General features: G+C 47.4%; 1 long non-coding RNA gene across 1 annotated transcript; it reads right to left on the bottom strand.

The window, feature by feature from the left end:
• Positions 1-254: 254 nt before the first annotated feature.
• LOC128949582 (uncharacterized) lies at positions 255-15,302 on the bottom strand. Its single transcript, XR_008484219.1, has 5 exons — positions 15,237-15,302; positions 14,428-14,667; positions 9,889-10,025; positions 1,228-1,276; positions 255-440 (listed from the first exon to the last, which is right to left on the bottom strand). It is a non-coding gene; the product is annotated as an uncharacterized LOC128949582 (long non-coding RNA).
• Between the last annotated feature and the right edge of the window lie 429 nt (positions 15,303-15,731).

Below are 15,731 nucleotides of genomic sequence, written 5' to 3'. Positions count from 1 at the left end.
CCTCCTCAAAGGGATCCAAGAACAAAAGAGCCACTCAGGCATGGAAAGCAAGGGTTTATATAGGGATATTGAGGGGTGGGACAGAACACCAGGACGAATGGGATGAGGGCACAGGGGTGGAGCAAGAGGGAAGGGCCAATGGGATACAAGGAATCAGCATAAAAAACCAAGGAGTGCGGGGGATGCTCTTTTTGCTCACCATACCAAAGGGGTTGGGGCTTAGGGGTCAGTCCCCCAGGGGAGGGCAACAGGCTTTTGCTTGGCCAGATTTCTGGCCTCCACAGGTTCTGTATCGGCAAATCTTCAGAGCAGTATCGCTCTGTCGGGGATCAAAATTGATGATCTGCTTTCAAAAATTCTTGTGTAAGTATTGCATTATCTAAATGTTCTTGAGGAGCCGTATTCCCCCTTCTTTGTTTTTTCAACATGCACGTCTCTCACTATGAACACGAAGGCAACATAAAAGTAAAGCAATGTGGCAAAGCAATAAACTCACACCAAGCAAAAATAAGCAAGGTAATACATGTAATAATTAGCACACAAGAAAAAGCATTGTTATTTAGAATGATGCATCATCAATTGCCTAAATATTGTACCATCACCGAGAGTCTGCAATAGCTGGCAAACCCTGATTCACAATGAGGACCCAGAGAACCATTCCTGGGAAAAGTTTCTAGGTTTACCTCAAAAGGGGGTCCAGCTTTTATAAGCCCAAATTGGCAAGTCAAAGTGACCTGAGTACAGTTTTAATGCAGAAAACACCTGGGTCTGTTGGCATACTTCCACCCCAGCTAGGGCTGGGGCTTGGCCAGGGTGAAGGCCTTAAGTGGAAGGCTTTCCCTAACATATCCTATGAACAAGCCTTTAGTAATAGCAGTTGGGAAAGTTCCTTAAAATTATACATGTCCTTCAGATAGCTACCAACGGTACGGGAAAGTTTGTAAAGCAGCTAGCATTGTCATTCATGCTTAGCTAAGCAGTCAATGGTACCACAAACATACTCCAAACAACCAAAGCAATGCATGTGTCAACCTCAAATAATATCCTATGGATAATGCCCATTATGAAAAGTCAGTGGATTCACACTGTGACATCCACAACATATTCAGAATCATTAATACATCAACAGTAACCATCCTAAGAAGTTGAGAGTGTTTTTCCACACATCTATGCATATATGAAAATAAAGCAAAATAAAAGCAAGAAACAAAGTTCTAAACAGCTTACAATTAATAGCAGCCATAATTTGGAATTGTTACTCATTCCTCTGTGTTACCTATGGAAAATAAAACAGCAAAGATTGTTATGAATAATTACGTTAATTGATCAATGTAGAATGTTTAAACCCATAGAATTTTCTTTGAAATTAAGGATCTAATAAACTGCATCCTCACATATTTTTACACAACCTAGTATCTTATATTCTTAAACAGTTGCTTACCAAATTCTTCATCATAATTGTTTCAGTCAGTTCCATCTTGTCTCTATAACAAAATAACTGTATCTTGTCATTTAAATGAACACATTTCAACAGATCTTAAACTTAACGTCATCCAAACATAACAAAAAGTACCCCTAACAAAATTTAAAGTTAACACTACTGAAACTGAACAGAAATTAATCTTAATAGAATTTAAACTTAACAGAGCTTAAAATAATGGACTTAAACTGAAAAACACTTCACTTAAACTTGACAGAAACTAAACTTAACAGAACTTAAATTTAACAGAACCTAAACTTGGCAGAACTTAAATGAATTTAAAGAACTTCAAATTAACAGAACGTAAACCTAACATCACTTAAATTTAACAGAACTTAAAACTTAACATCACTTGAATTTCACAACACTTAACAGAAATGAACCTCAACATCACTGAAACATAACAGAACTGAAAATTAACATCACTTAAATTTAACAAAACTAAAGTTAGAGTTGAGAGTGTTCCTTTAAAAGTTTCAAAACCAAAAGAATTTAACTAAGTTTGACTCCATCATTACAAGAAAACTGTTGAAAATTTATCATACAACAGTTAAGTATCAATGAACAATATGCAGGCAACCAACTGATTTGTAACTTAAATAGCAGCAACCTGGGTTTACTGGAGAGATTATAAAGGTGTGGCAAATGCATTTATGATGCATTAAATGCATTAAATGATTTTATATTATTTATTTTTGAGAATAGCTCATGGTAAGTGCAAATATTATTGAAAATACTTGCTCACAGTCAGGACTTTTCTGGTGTAAGTTTGCCAGGGTTTATTCAGGTGCAGCTTTACTCAGAAAAATGACAACAGTGTATATCTTGCCAAATTGTACTTCAAACCTGTTCAGTTCCAAGATGGTAAGACAGCTTTTCGAGACTGTCTGTACAATAGATTTTGGATTATTAAAGGTAATGAGATATAAATATTTAGGAATAAAACATCAAGGATCTATATAATACTGCCACGAGTTTTGCACATGTAGCTCAGTTAGGCCAGTGAGTGTGTAAGACTCACATGTGGAACTAAACTGCTACAAAGTCATGGTTTCAGATTATCCTAAAGGAATGAGCTACTGTTTACTGTACTTGTGGTCCATCAATTTAAACTGTTTAAATATCAACTCCAATTTTAATTTATAAGTGGCAAGGAAGAATAACTATGTTTGAATCACTAAATAGCTGTACCTAACCAAAATGCTGTCACATGTGTCTTCATGGCAAAAGATTCACAATAAAATTACTTTATCAAAGCTGTGAGGTAAAAAGCAAGCGAACAGGTGAAGCCAGCACAATTCTGCCTGCCTTTACAGTAGAGAGTCATGAACTAATTATATCTAATTCTCTAATAGCTTCTGCAGATAACACTCAGGGTTTGCCTTCAAGTGAGCACAGGAATGCCTAATTTATGAGTGGCATTAATTGCTGTGGCTTAACATTGTGTTACATTCATATCCACCTGAAATATTTCCAAGGAGGGATCTATTGAATTTTCTAAGGAGCCACAATATCTTACAAATATGAATCTTCCTGTCCACAAACTAAAACATTAGCCACATAGTGATAAATGTGGCTCTTAGTGTATCGACTTGCAAATATTTTTCCAGGTATACAAATTTCTAATTTTCATGGTAACAGCTAGCATCATTATAACTTAGCAAATGATTGGTATTAATTCAGTCCAATCAGACTTTTAAATCGAAATTCCTGAAAAGGGAGTATTCATCCCCCATGGCAAGTTTTACCAATCATGCACTCTATCAGCATTTGTGTTGAAGAATTTAGACCTTGCTAAGCAGCCTCAAAGCAAGAAATTACATAATGCAAACAGCATGTGGAATGACACTACCTTCACACACCTAGCCTTGCATCTCTCAAGTAAACAATCCTATCAAAATCCACAGCTCACTGAAAAAAACAAGGTTAGTTTTAACAGAGTTCTGGTAATGATGTCTGTGTTCTGGGGTTTGAGTGTGCAGCATCACCGGTTAACTGAATGACAGTCTCCTGTCCCACTCTCCCCAGATCTCTGATAACAGAGTAGCCTAAGTCCTTGTAAGCAGGTGGGCACACAGTAATAACCAACAGGTCTGCATGTTTCAATGTGTCCTCTTGCCATTCTGACAGTGATGTGCTGCAGCACCAGCATTCCGGGTAGGCTGTAACTCTGCCATGTGCCCCTGGGTTACGGTTCCATGGTTGGAAGAGTAGGCTGAGAGAGAAGCTACATGGATGCTGAGTTCACCTGTGTGGTGCTCCTGGGACACTCATGCTGCACTGAGACAGAGCTTCAAGAAGGTACAGCCTCTGACCAGGGGAAAGCCTCTTCCCCAAAGGGAGGGATGGGGACAGGAGGCAGTAGAGGACGAATCAAAGCAATGGTACCAGTTCTGGAGACTGGGAGAAATAGCTGCAGATGTAGTTGGACTGCATCTCTCAGTGCAAATCCCAAACCAGTGCCAACGTGTAACACAAACACACTCCTGCCATTGCAGCCACATGGTGTGGAGAGAGACCAGCAGCAACACCATCAAGAGTTGCCCAGGAGCTGCTTGAGAAGAGGCTGCAAATAGTGCATATGATCTTTGCTGCTAAATGAGCCTTTGCTGCTAAATTCCTGAGGGCCTCCTTCTGTGGCCCTTAGGAATGATAAATTTGGCATTACTCAGCAAAGAGCCCCAGCTTTTCCCCTGCTGCAGGATGGCACATGCCATCCTGGAGCTCCTCTAAGGGGTCTGCAGCTGCAGACCTGCATCAGCAGGGGGGTGTTGAGAGAAAATGGAGTTAGATGGGACAGGTAAACTGCACCTACAAGAAAAGTCTGGAATGGGCTCCCCCCAGGACCTATGAGCACCCAGAAGCAAAATGTGTAGATTCTGATTAAACTGCAGAAAATAGTTTAAATGCAACTGAGGTCCTTTGCACAATTTAAAACATAAAAGACAGTTTTGGACACCAGGTTTCCAGGTCACATTCTACTGGAGAAGCAGAGGCATCTTTCAGATCCAGAGGATCCTCAGCTGCAGGGGAATGGCCCTGGGAGCCTGTGATGCTGGATCTCAGTCCCTTTGGGCTGTCTGCAGAAGCAGGGGAGAGGGAGAGCAACATGTAATCAGCAGATTAACTTTGTGTCAGAGCAGAAAAACCCATGAAGCAGCTGCTGGTCCACAGCTGGAGCAGAGAGCCTGCCCTGAGCAAGGCAAACTGCTGTCACGCTGCAGACATCATTTGAGGCTCGCTGGCTGGGCACCGTGTCTCCCCCCCATCATTTTAAGAGACAGAGAGGAGATGGTTTCTTCCTCCTGAAAGATAAATGCCTCCAGATTGTAGCCACTTGACAGGTCCACTGAAATTCATCAGTTCTGACTTGAAATGAAAGCTGTAATAAATCTCCCTGCTGAATAGGAGATCAAAGGCAGATCATTAGAGTTCTTGGATTACCCAGTGAGAGCGCACTTCCATCAGCCACTGTGCTGCCAGTCCCCCATGTCCAGAACGACCCCTTTGACAGTGCAGCTTTGACTGTAAAGAAAAGGACAGCTTTCCTATGAGAAGGTCTGGGTTGTGCCCCTGTCCTTTATCCACCTGTTCCTTGACTTCTGTCAGAGAGCTCTGTGAGGCTCGTGTCCTCACCCTTGGCAGCCACAAGAATGGAGTGTGGCGTTGCTCCACCCCACAGGCACAGCAGAAGAATTTGGTGTTGGCCAAGGCCTCAGTGAAAGCCCTTCCCCACATCAAAAGCTTCCTGCATTTTCTTTCCAGGGAAGGGAAGTCCTCCCCAAGACTTGGGAACTATCCCAGCTCAGCTGCTCTTCTTTAATTAAAGACAGACCTCAAAACTGCAAAGTAGAGCCCTGCAACCCTTCAGTGGGACCAGGTGTCCATGTCACTCCTGTCTCTGGAGGCACGTAGGATGTTGCACTGATTTTACACTCTGTTCTGAGGATTCCCAGCAGGAATCAGGAGCAATCTCTATCTCAGCCTCTCAAAACATATTTGTTTGCAACAGCCTATGATATGGCCACAGTTGCAATAAGCTCCTCGGGGAAAACATCCCTCTTTCCCAAATCTGTGTGAGTTAACCCCTTCTCTCTGCTTGGGCTGTGAGATCCCAAACTCAGTCAGCCCCTGGGCTTCCTGCTTTCTCATTTCAATCTCAGTAGCCATGTTCACACATCCAAGCTGGCATCTGTATATGGGTGCAGGGGAAGGTTGTGCAGGAGGAGCATAAGGTAGGGAGGTTTCAAGCTGCAGGTGGTGGCATCCTATCAGCAATACAGCTGCTGGTCCACCCTTCCTGGCTCCTTGGTCCTGTCAGGGAGGATCTTCTCCCAGCCTAATGCTGATCTGGTGAGACAGTTGTGCCTAAGCCAGCTGGAGGATGCCGGAGAGCAAATTCTCTAAATACTAACAGCATAAGGCAAATAGGTCTTTTCCAATGCCCTGACCTGTGGATTGCTAGATTTTCACCAGAACAAGCTGGAAGCCATCATCTGATGTCCCTGGCTCAGCACAGTTGGGATACAGGCTTTGCTTCACTGCAGCAGAGCTGGATCTGGGCTGTGGGCTGCATGCCCAGCCGTGCCTGGGGACAGCAAGGGGACCAGGCCCTGCAGAAGCCACACAGAGGGAACTTTATCTCCATGCAAAACGTGTTGCACACAACAGAATGAATTTCATCCCTGGAAAGATTTTTTCCCCCTGAGACCAGGTTTGCTGAGCTTAGGTCTGAAATGAGGGACCATAATAAGTCCATTAGCTTCAGAGGAGTTATCCTGAGCACATATTCGGCCTGTGATCCTTCATTTTACAAAGGGCTAAACATGGAGAGGATATAACAGTGGAAGAGAGAGAACCTCTGCCATTTTGCACGGCTGTGATGTGAAAATCAGTGCTGGGGTGAAAGTGGGGTTATGTAGGACTTATTTCACTGACTGAAATACATGATCCTGGTAATCAAGCTTCTCATGCTGTAGCTGCTCTTTGTTCTGCAGGATGGGGCATGGGGTGTCTTACACCAAAGGGTGTCTGGGGACATGGAGTATGTGTGTTGGGCGTGTCCCATGACACTGGAAGTCCTGCAGCTGGGTATCCTGTGATACACCCTACCACATAAGTTATCCTCAGTTGCAGGGTATCCCAGAGAATAGAAAGTCCTGACAACACAGATACTGATACAAGACATTGAGCACCCTGAGAAGAGACACTTTGGGTGGACTTGTACTGGATACCAGCCTGGCTGGCTGCAGGGAAATATCTGCAGCTGGGCAGAAAGCCTCATAAAAGGTCCCAGCACTGGGCCTCTGATAATGAAGAAACAACCCTGCAATTTGTATCTGAGCCCAGAGTTTTGGAAGCCCATGGTCTGACTTCTGAAGTGCAAACCAGCACAACACCCCCCATTACTCAGCTCACCCTGGGAGCAGCCCCAGCCCTTTATGTCACCTCCAGCACAGAAGGTTTCCTGGACCCCCAAGCACAGCTCCCGCCGGACACTCGCACAGATGAAACTGCTGAGCAAGATCAAACACAAACCACTACCCAGGCTTCCCCCCCGCCACCCCCGACTGCTCCAGCTGCCTGATAATCCCTCTGACTAAAAGGGAACCTGAACCCTGAGTGGTTTTGTGCACTGGGAAATGGAGCTGAGCCCCTAAACCCTCTTTGTGCTGGGATAATGGTCCCGGTGCCCTCCATCCCCACACTGTCCCCATCCCCACTGGCACTGACCAGCCAGGAAGATGAGCTGTGGAGCTGTCACCACTCTGAGCTTCAATCCAGCATAAACCAAACTTTTTGTTTGAGGTAGTAGTTTGAAAAAAAAAAAAAAAAAAAAAAAAAAGCATATGTCTTTGATCTTGAATAAAGCTTTTATCACAGCGCCTTCAGTCCCGGTGAGCGAAGGGGATTATCTTTCTTTCGCACAAAAGTTCACCTCCCAGTGCAGGTCACGGGAGGAAGATTTCACTGGAGTGGGAGGCGTTTTCTCCAGGGCATTCACCTCAAGTCCAGCAGGCAGCTGCTCCCAGGGAAACCTTTTTATGAGCTAACCTACTGCCTCAAATCCTTTCACATGCAAAGGGAACAAAAATAAGAACCCTCCAGAAGAAAGAAGTAGACGCAAACTCCCTGACAATCACTGCCAGCCTCATTTAGCACAAAGACCTCAGCTCAGCATCCTGCCAGCTCTGCTAACTCCCAGTGAACAGCTAGGACTCAGGGAAGTCACTTGAGACAGTATCCTGGCCCAAATCCAGCCTGCATGCAGAGTAGAGACTGGATTTAGCCTTGTGCAGGGTCTGCTCTGGATCTGGCCAAGGGTGTCCCCATGATGCTGCTCCCCATGTCAGGCAGGCTGATCCATGAGGATCATCCCTTTACCCACAACAGGTTAATGCCAGAGGTGTTTGCTGCCTGGAATGGGGCTCATGACCTGAGCTCTGGGCAGCCTCCCTGCCCTCACCTGCCCTGCCTATGCATCAGACAGGCAGTGCTGGATAATGGGATTTACCGAGAGCGCCTCAAAACTGCGCCTGTTCCCAGGGTCTGGCAAGAACCAGGGGCAGGAGGCAGCATCACCAGCACACTGTAACCTGCCCGTGGGGGCACACAGGTAGGCAGGGCTGCCTGAGGTGCAGCACCCACCTCCACTCTCCTCCAGCCTTCAGGAGCAGGGTGCTGCCCTGTCAAGGAAGGGTGCTGTGGTGGTAGAGGCCCAAGTTCTCCCACTCCCATGGACAGGGACATTAATGAAAGTGACAAATATGCTTTGACATCAATTATGTTGCTTTCTTGTTCAGCCAAGAAGTAATTAACTTAAGTGAAGCAATTAGGTAAACTTATCAAGTGAAGTTTGCAGCACCTTAAACAAGCAGATAATTGGGATAGGAAGGAGTGGAGATAAAAGGAGATAGGATGAAACTCCCAAAAGGGGCCTGGAGATCCCCAGGGGCTGAGGCTGCTGAGGCATCAGTTCAAGGGGGAAATTCTGTAACGGGGATGTCTGAAATGAAACATCCCTCCTCCCATCTGTACCTCTGAAATTGTCCCTCCTGCTCTTCTCAGGACATAGGCAAGAGGAAAAGACATGGCCCCAGGAGTCTGCTAAGAGCAGTGGTAAGAGATGAAGGGATCGATGGGGACCCCCACTGTGTACAAGAGACTGTACAAGCAGGTCTCAAAGCATTTGCTGATAATAACAGGTAAGGCAGAAGATGGACATGGACACTCAGTGATGGACTCCCTGCAGGGACAGCAAAGACACAAGTGGCTGTGTCTCATTCTCAGCCTTCTTCACTAGAGGAGCAAGAAGGGCTGGGGTGTTCTGCTGGGACAGATGGTGACAGAGCTCTGTCCCATGGAAAGGTGGGACAGAGGCATGGAGAGAAGTGTCATGGCCCAGAAATACTCCTGGAAGCCTGTGTGCTCCCAGGACCCTATCACTTTATAAAAGACATAAAATTCTGAAAAAGGTCCCTCAAGAATGACAGAGAATCAGCACAGCCACGCCAGGCACCAGCCCCCTGTCATGTTTGGAAATGGATGGGGTCCCCCGGCCAGTGCCATTCCCTCAGGCAGTTGGTGCCACCATACCCCTCTGCTGTGTCCAATCCACTGCCCTGCCTTTCAAGTCAATGAGCTGCTAAATTTTAAGATTTAATTTCCAGATTTCAGAAGAATCCATGGCACAATCCACTTTTAAAGGTTGCTAAGGTGTCAAATCAACATGCAATACTATAAATCATTAATGCACCCCTGTGTTGCAATGAAGCTGGAATATTTTAATCACTGAATAATGAAGTCAATACTCACAAATCTCAGCTGTCATTAGAAATTCACATGCCTCTGTGCACCCTGCTGGAGAGGAAATTTTGCAAGTGGACTGGATTTACCCAGAGAAGTGCAGGCAGCAGCACCGCAGCAGCGGTGGGACACAAGTGGGTGGGTTTTACAGCTCAGTTTTGTGACCAGCAGTGAGTCAGCAGGCTGCTCTGAGCAGCATGATGGACTTATTGCAAGGGCATGTAGTGATGGGACAAAAGGGAATAGCTTTAAACTGACACAGAAAATTTATATTATTAGGAAGAAATTCTTCCCTGGGAGGCTGGTGATGCCCTGGCACAGGTTGCCAGAGCAGCTGTGGCTGCCCCATCCCTGGAAGTGTCCAAGGCCAGGCTGGACAGGGCTTAGAACAACATGGGAGAGTGGAAGGTGAACACAGGGGGTAGAATGGGATAAGCTTCAAGGTCTTTCCAACCCAAATCTCTTTGAGATTCTGTGATTGCTAAAAGAAAGAAACTCGAGCTAACCCCTGATGTGGTTCCTGGTAGAAATAACAGTGGCTGGAGCATTTACAGCTTGGATGAGCACTGGGGTTTTGAAGTGAACACTACTGGATTGCTCACCTTGGCACCAGGAGAGTTTTGCCACTCCCACTGAGGACAGTCCAGAGTGGGAATGTCCTGCATCCAGGACCAGACACCATCCTAGAGCTGGAAAAGTCCTGGAGACAACAGTGTGGAGAGAACCAGAAAGGGCAGATCTGGAAGGTGGTGAACAGAAGGCAGAAGGGCAAAGTTAGCACAGTTCTGTGAATGCTGGGACATGCCTGCAGGCAGCAAGAACCACTGTGTCTCTGGCACAGATGGAGCATGTGGCTTGGAGCTGCAGCAACTGTGCGGGTGGGAGGAGGGACGGCCCTGCCAGGGAGAAGAGGAACAGGCATTAGGCACTACTGAGTAACGCCAGCTTCCTCAAAGAAAGGAAACCTCTGGAAGTACAGCATCAGGATGGCAAACAGCCATAGCCAGCACAGAGGCTGAACACAGAGAGAAGTGCTGGTGTTTCTGCCTGCCCCAGCTAGGATGTTCACAGTGATGCACTGCTCAGGTGCACTACTCAGGTGTGATAACAAGCCTGAGGCCCCAGCATTGCAACAGGGCTGCTATCCACCTGGATGTCTGAATACTCATGGAACCTGCATGGTCAGATAACCATCACCAGGACAAGAGGGACAGAGGGACAGAGGGACAGAGGGACAGAGGGACCTATCGCTTCATACTTCCACAGCTGGGTCCAAATCACATTAAGACAGAGCTGGTAGGACCTGTGGGAAGTGGAATAGGTGAGAAACTGCCTCTTTATTTCATCATAAAAGGAGGAACAGTCATAAGAGTGCTCTCACAGGGTTGTTGCAGTGGGGACAGAGCTGTCAAATGGTCACCTGAACCGCAGGAAACCTCCCTGTGGCTCAGGCTGAGGTACCGCGCACCCTGGATAAGTGGCATAACTTTGAGTCAGATATTCCTTCCTCAAGAACCTGGTGAGACAAACTGTCCACCTTGAGCTGTCCTGCTCCAACCTGTCTTGGCATGAGGATTGCACTGAAGCCCACACTTAAAAGTTTTTTGGGTTTGCTTCATATCTTCTCTAGCTGAGAATGGAAGCAGCACTCTTGAGTTCACTATTTGCTTAGACCGGAGAGGGACATTTTCAGGGGCATTGTAGTGACAGGACAAGAGGAAATGGCCTTAAGGTGAATGAGGGTAGATTTAGAATGGAAATTAGGAAGGACTTCTTCCCTGTGAGGGTGGGCAGGCCCTGGCACAGGGTGCCCAGAGGAGCTGTGGCTGCCCCTGGATCCCTGACAGTGTCCAAGGCTGGGTTGGATGGGTATGGGAGCAAACTGGGATAATGGAAGGTGTCCCTGCCATGGCAGGGGGTGGAACTGCCACTGTGGAACTGGGTGGGCTTTTAGGTCCTGTCCAATCCAAAACATTTTAAGCTTCTATGATAGTTCTCTGTTCCAGTTAGAGAAAAACAGTTAAGGCCATGGATTCAATACTCAGGGGAAAAATTGAAGAGATATGTCAAAAATTTGCAATCACAGAGTAAATGGAGGTTGGACAGAAGTTCTGAAAATCACCTACTTCACCACAACACCTTGCTCAAATCATTGCTGTTCCTTTTTCTCCCAACTGCACTAAGCCCTCAGAGATGGCACGCTGGTGGTGCTGGTCACATCTCAGGGTGTAACAGCAGAGAGGCACAGCAGGACACACAGCTGGCATCCTTCTATGGGTGACATCAACATCAACAGTGCCCATCAGATTTCACTTCTGTTTTGCTCTTTTTGAGGTAATGATTTAACTGTTGGAGCTTCCTGGAACTGTCCCCCTAGATAAGGGGGGCCTGGAGCAAGTCCTGCCAACCAATCCCTAAATTAATTCCAACCTGGACAACACCAAAGGCTTTGCAGCAGTGTAACAGTGTTTGGCCCTCCAACAGTGATAGCCAAAATATTTATTTAAAATATGAGGGGATACAGTGCTCCAAAGGGATTTCTTTCCCTCTCAGGCTGCTGCAGAAGTGTTCATGTGAGTGGCAGAGGATTTTCACCTTTAGTGCATGAGTCCAGTCACCTCTGAAGAGGGGACCCTGAGTGAGCTGGACCAAGATGGCAAATCCCATTTCCTCATCGATTTTCTTGAAGGATGCTTTGGAGGTAGCTGGGTGTATCTATTTGTGTGAACAAGGGATATTAGAGACTCATGCCGTGAGATTATAACCAACACCAAATGTTGTTCTCTCCTAAATCCCTCTTTTAAGGTGTTAACAACTTTTAAAAAAACCCAGCTCTTTGTGCTGGAGATGTCTCAAGCTTCATCACAGATAAAAGGGTTTTTTTGGGTAATCTGAGCCAAAATCTCTGTGGCTGTGTTCTGCATTATCTGAGCTTGCATTAAAAAAAAAAAAAAAAAAAAAAAAAAAAAAAAAAAAAAAAAATGAGGTGGGGAAGCACACCCTGTTAATACTGTTTTTTGTCATAATTCTCTTCTTCCATCATCCTGCCCAGCAACAGCTGCCTGGGTCTGCCCCTGCCCCTCCTCTGAGATAAGGCCTGTGTGTGCACCTTCCTGCTCCCCCCTTTCCCACTGGAGCCATCCAGTGCCCTGATCCACCTGGGCATGCCCTACTGGACCATCCCTTGGACAGGCAGCTGGGCAACTCTGGACCCCCCATCACCTCCCTGCTGCCTCCAGGGCAGAATGGCCACGCTGAGTGCCCGTTCTCAGTGCCAACAGGGCCATCAGCAATGCCAGGACAAGGCAGGAGGCAAAGAGGCTCAGCAGACGGGGGAATCATGCGGGCCATGACTCCACAGGGTTGTGAGGGGAAACCTCATCCAGCCTGTCCAGGACATGCAGGAAAGAGCATGGAGGAAGACTCAGCTGGAAAGCTCACTGAAGTCAGGGAGTGACATGGCACAGTGAGCAGGGCCAGAAAAGGGCATTTTCTTAAATAGAGCAACCCCTCAATGAGCAGAGACCTGCCCCAAACACACAAGACCAGAGGGTGGAGATAGCTCCCCTCAGAGCAGGGAGGAAGACTGCGCCAGCCCTCATCACTGCCCCAAATTAAACAGCTTGTTCAGGATCCTCAGAGCTCCAGCAGTGTGGTTTCATCCAAGGCACTACCATCAGTGCTGGGGCTCAGTGGGGCACAGGGCCAAGCCAGCAGAGGTGCTCTGAGGATCAGAGATCACTGGAGATGCCAATGTCTGAACCCTCAGAGCCCAGCCAGTGTCCCCAAGGGATGAGAAGATCCTACAACTCCTGCTGAAGCCTATCACCAGCTTAGGGCTCCATTCATTCCCCTCACCTGCAGCCATTGATTCCAGCTGCTTTTGGATTCTTTTTGCTTCCCATCATAGCAGACATCAGTTTCCATATTTAAACCAACACCAGTTAGTCCCCACTCAAAATACAGCCAGGAGAATCCGTCCAGCCCAGAGGAAGGGATTGTTCCCAACAGGAGACCTCTCTCTGCAAGCCCCTGGCCTGAGCACAACCCCAGGAATGAGCTTGTGACACAGAAAAAGGAAATTGTGTTCGATCGCTGTGGCAAGATGAGCTGCCTGCTCCCTGAGGGGAAGGGGAGTGCGGGATCCCTGCTGGTGTTGCAGGGTTCTGGAAGGGCAGAGGAGCCAGGCAGGCTCAGGGACAGGAACACAGCAACAGCAGTGTGTGGGGCTGTCCCAGGGCTGTGTCCCACATCCCTGCGTGGGCTGTGGCTGACACATGGAGAAGTGCAGGGACCTGAGCACCCCGTAACTTCCCAGAGCTGCTCCAAATCCTCAAAATAATCTCTGGAGCATCTGCGATTCTTTGCTAAGTGCTGAATCATCTTCCTGCAATGTTTGCATTAGGAATGCAGGAGTGGTAGAGCCCTTTGCAGGGGGCCAGGGAGGCGGGGACAGGTACTGGCACCCAGCAAAGAGAGTATCAGCAGGACTCTGCTCTCTGTGCTACCTGCTCTGCTGGCCCTGCTAAGTGCCAACACTTGGCAAACAGCTGGGCACATCCCAGAGGGACACAGGCTGAGTCTTGACGCATGGCAAGCCTGAGGGTTTAGTTTCATCACCATTAAATGAGTCACTGTCAAGCCCCAAAGCAAGTCCACTCTGTCCTCATCCTCCACTAGAGCTGCAGGGAGACCCAATCTCACTTGTGCAAAGCTCCTGGAACCCCAAATCCAATCCCCTACCAGGGATTCCCATCAGCTCTTGGCCTGCTGTACCACCAATGATGTGAACCAGCTCATTGGGGGGAACAGCAATGCCTTGCCTTTAAAACAGAAAAACCCTCAGAGCCACAGAGAAATGGATGAGTAAAAGGGGTGTATTTATTTAGACTTTGACAGAAACTTTGATAAGATTCCTACACTGGGGGATTTGAAATCTTTGAGCATATCCTGGTTACACACAAGGACACAAGAACTCGTGTGTATTTAAATAGATCTACTGAGATGTGGCAGATAGCAAAGGATTATCTGGGTGAGTCTGTGTAGAGGCTGGAGCGAGCTGGGGAGGGCATTCACTGTTCACAGACACCGGTCATGGGGCAAGGGGAATGCAGTGGTGATAAACAGGAGTTCACACTCACCATGGGGATCATCTGGCTTGTCCTGAGTGCCACCAAACTCACCATCATCTATAATCCTGCTGGAGAAAGCCCCATGTCTACCAGACAGCTCAATAATAACAGCTTTACATGCTCAGAGACAAAAGATACAACTTCAGGTCTGAAGTGCAATGTACTAAACCAAGGTGATGCTAGCACAGCATTAAGGATCAACAGATGGGGCAGCTCCACTCTAAGCAATGTCTCACTGGACCCTCTGAGCTGGAAAAAATGAAAAGAACACAAGTTGGATAAAGGGAACAACCCCCTCACTTGTAATTGCCAAGGTTATTTTACCAGTCATCCCACCCATCTTCTACCCAGCACAGAGCCCTCCTTGTGACTCCTGCAGAAGGCCAGAATGGGAACTATTTACCTGCAGCTGTAGGCTGTCCAGATGTGCCTCTACACGTCTCTACAGAGAGCAGAGCATGGGCAGACACATGTTGAGAGGCGCCACCTCTGCAGCATGAGCTTTGTGAAGAAGGTCTTGGTGATGCCAGACCAGGGGAATGTGGGTGGAAGGCTGGGGTGAGTGGCTGGGGACCTAGTCCAGGCGAAGGACAGCAAAGTGGAGGGACAAGGGTGGCTGGCAAGGGCTGGAGTTTAACTTTTCCCTTTCAAAGTGGTGACCAGAAGGCCGAGTCCATCAAATAGGTGACTTATGGCCTTGGCCTCCTTGGGCAGAGAAAGACAGCTTCACATCATACCCATCAGCAGGCTCAGCACAGCTGGAGGGGCACAGATTATCTCCCCAGGCAGACTGAAACCCGAGGCAGGGCTCTACTTACCTTATTTCAGCCAGGAGGAGAAGGGCAAACTCCATCTCCAGCAGGAGGCCTCCAGTGGATGGAAAACCTATGAGCGGAGACAATTTTGCACAGTCCCAAGCTAGATCTAATCTATCCAGACAGACCCATTTGTTGGCAGCTCCTTTGTGCTGCTAGCGAGGATGTGCACACCAGACCCATCCTGGCCAGCCCTCCCCATCAGCAGGAGGTTCTGGGGCCAGCAGGAAAGAGGCACAGAGAAGAGCTTTCCATATGCTACAGGCCTCTAAGCATCCCAACAAACCTGACCCTGAGCTCCCTGGGAGTAAGACATGGACTGACTACTCCCATTAGAGGTGGAAAGGTCACTGTCTGGACTGCCTGCAATGCTGGGCATCTCCAGGGTGTCCAAGAAAAAGGAAATAAGGCCAATCTAAGCATTTGTGCTCTGCACAGATCAGCCCTGACTAGTGTTGATGCTCTTCAGCACTTGCCAGAGAGCAGAGATGGCAGTGA

The sequence above is a fragment of the Melozone crissalis genome, unplaced genomic scaffold (assembly GCF_028551555.1).
Source record: "Melozone crissalis strain CALT ecotype California unplaced genomic scaffold, PUWL_Pcris_2 ptg000251l_1, whole genome shotgun sequence".
NCBI lineage: Eukaryota > Metazoa > Chordata > Aves > Passeriformes > Passerellidae > Melozone > Melozone crissalis.
The sequence above is the reverse complement of the archived record's forward strand: the minus strand, read 5'-3'. Positions and strand labels throughout refer to the sequence as shown.